Raw genomic sequence first — 3,280 nt, 5'->3', positions numbered from 1 at the left:
CCCCGTTGACCTCCCAGTTGAAGTCACTTTTCTCTCTTTACCATAAGTCCCAAGCTCATTCCCTGTACATCTATTTGTTGCAGCATATTGAGAAGAAAATAATATGTGTCATGACTCTAGTCAATTTTGAGACATTTAGTCATTTTGAGTTTTTGGTATCATCTTTAATCGCAGATTCACTCGTCTTGCTTTGAATAAAAAATTATCCATTTATCTGGAATACAAGTTGAGATATTAGCGAAAAAAAGAGGTGGGGGTCACCTGGTATCAGAGGTAAAATTAGTGAGAAAATGGCCTTCAAAGCAAAGATGAGTTATTTTCTTAGCTTGAGAGTCCGTGGAAACTGAAAATTTACATTTTTTTGGTGCTTTTTATCAACGTTTTCCAGTAAAATCCACAGAGAAATGTGTTCTTTGATGGGCATAAAAGGTGTTGAGCCAAAAAAAAAAAAAAGAATTCAATAAAAATCCACAAACCTGCAGAAAAACGTCAGTTTCTTCACTTTGATTATTTTGACGAGCGTCTGATTTCACCGCACTGCCTCACACATATATTACATACGTTGGCATATCCATCGTCAGAAAGACTAGATCTACATGATCTACATAACACCAAGCTACAGCCAAATCTGTAATCAATGGGCCAGTATTTGGGAAAAAAATTGAGATTTGATATTTCAGGAACAGTTAAGTTAGTTGTTGTGTAGACAAACAGATACATATGTTTTTTAAAGTTTTAGTAGAGGTTTTACGGCGCTCGCAACTGCATAAGGTCATATGAGCTCCAGAAGATAAGAGGTGTTACAAGAGAGTAACATAACATAAAAAAGAAGAAGGGGAGTTCAGATAAGGACGATAGTTGTTTGATAGGAAAGAAGAAACATTAAACAACACCAGAGCACCCGCCAACCACCCACAGATAATTCATGACAAATTAGGACAGAAACAACAACAAAAACATCAACAACAACAAGAAATAGAAAAAGTGCTATACTATAAGAGGAATATCAACAACAGCACTGTAAAAGTAAAGTACGCCAGGAACAGCAAGGAAACCAGCAGTAATTAACACCAACACAGGAGAGGTAACATTTCAACAGCAGCAAAAATGGCAAACGCAATAATTTAGCAACAGCAGCAAAGAAAGTTACAGTGGGCCCTTTATTGTATCCAACAATAATGTTGAGTCAACAACAAAAACAACTGCAGCAGAAAATACAATTATAAAGTCCACAAGAAGTAGAACAGCACATCCAAACATTATATTATAATGTATATTTAATGAAAAAAACAAACAAACAAAAAAGTACAAATGTACACATGTACATGAAAAAAAAAGTTGTTAAATGAGGAGAAAAAAAAAATGTTTCCGCTGGGGCTCGAACCCAGGACCTTCCGCGTGTTAGGCGGATGTGATAACCACTACACTACGGAAACAACTGATAGCTTCGGCATCAGTAAGCAACAGTAGGAACATCGGCCACATACATAGATCTGACGGCTTATCCTATGTACTTTGAACTTGGGAGGTTCTGGGGTTCTGGTTCTCTGCTCACGACCTCTGGTTCCGTTCTCGATCTATCGGCATAGGTCAAGGACATCTACTACAAAAGATGTAACATCTTCTACTTCTACTATTAGATCTAGAGACATAACCTCCGATTTTGGCCCCAATACTAACTATCACTATCATTACTAGATCTAGATTCTACATTACCCTCCTCTTATCCTACATCCGGTGATCTTATACTTTAGCACGTTAAATTCTTCAATTGATTTTATTCCCTTTTCCGTAACGAGCGACCACTTTAAAACATGATCTAGATCTAGATCTAGAATCTATCTAATCAAGATTATACTCAATGGCTTACAAAATCTCAATGGAAAACCGAAAACAACAATAATCTATAATATAATGAAATAACGACAGCCTAACAACAATAACAACAACAACAACAATAAATAAGGTATTTTTTTACTTTCCCTCCCGTCTCACACTCAGCTACCAATTGTCTATTTTGTACTAAATATTGATGCGCTGAACACGAATATCAACTTCATTTCCGTCGCAAATTAATAGTTTTTGAAATATTTGATTGTTTTTAACCGAGATAGACATGCTTTGGACCTTGGAGTAATATATTATAGTTCCTCCAAGCTTTGGACCAATCGGGCCCGGTTCCAGGAGGGCCTGCCCCACTGGGGTAAAAGAACATCTGGGGGGTTACAGGGGGGCATGCCCCCCCTGTCTTTACCCATAGTTTGATATTTTACAGTTAGATTTGAAATTGTCTTGAAAATAATTGCTTTGCGACAGTTTTAGTGGCTTTATGTGTGATCTGCAGCAAACAGTACAGCAGTTTGACCCCTGAAACAGTGCATCTGTGTGCGGGAGTGAAAGTAAAAATTTACCATAAATAATAATAATAGATCTAGATTAATATAATAAATTAATAATAATATATAATAGATATATGATGATAATATGATGATGATATAATTGAATCTAATAGGCTGAATAATCATAACAATATTATAATGATAGCCTCATGATATATTTGTGATGATAATTCTAGTAATAATGGTTATTATAACTGTAAAACTCCATTTTGGTTTAACGCCCGTCCACCTGCTCTCAATTGTTGCCAACCTGGACTTGTGCAATCTTTTTATACATGATGTAATGTTGTTTTCTTCTGGTCAAAGGGAAGCAACAGCTACAATAGCATAGTGAGTGGTGGTAGTCATCCACAGTCATTTCCCTTGAATTTCAGCCAAGTTGCTAGCATCTGCGTTTGTCGCGATTTTTTTGGCATTTTTTGGTCAGCGAATCGCGGCCGCGATTTTGGAATTTAAAAACAAACAAACAAACAAACAAACAAACAAACAAACAAACAAAGCTACTTCACAACATATTAGACATGTATTTTGATAAGTTTTAAGATGGCCATGTGTAACTATTTTCATGCGGAGATATAAGTACATTACATACTATTTATATTGCTGTCTGTCTTCCTGTTTGGTGACTATTCATTGCTTTCTCCCCACTAATAACGAAGGCCTACCTGGCCCATATGAGTCTAGCCGGCGAAGAGAGGAATCGTCTAGTGAAGATATATAAGGAGAATTATAACGAGGAGCGATAGGCTCTCGGCTGTCAGTCTGGGCCGAAAACAAAGGGCCGACCCCCTCCCTTCTCTCCCCTTATCCACCGTCACCTCAGCTAGACACCAAGTTCTATAATTAGCATTTGACACACTTCCCCACTTTGTTACAACAGT

General features: G+C 37.0%; 1 non-coding gene across 1 annotated transcript; it reads right to left on the bottom strand.

Moving 5' to 3' along the window:
• Nucleotides 1–1,363: 1,363 nt before the first annotated feature.
• On the bottom strand, nucleotides 1,364–1,436 carry TRNAV-AAC. The gene has a single exon. It is a non-coding gene; the product is annotated as a tRNA-Val (tRNA).
• Nucleotides 1,437–3,280: the final 1,844 nt, after the last annotated feature.

This window comes from Aplysia californica, unplaced genomic scaffold (genome assembly GCF_000002075.1).
Source record: "Aplysia californica isolate F4 #8 unplaced genomic scaffold, AplCal3.0 scaffold00521, whole genome shotgun sequence".
Lineage (NCBI taxonomy): Eukaryota > Metazoa > Mollusca > Gastropoda > Aplysiida > Aplysiidae > Aplysia > Aplysia californica.
The sequence above is the reverse complement of the archived record's forward strand: the minus strand, read 5'-3'. Positions and strand labels throughout refer to the sequence as shown.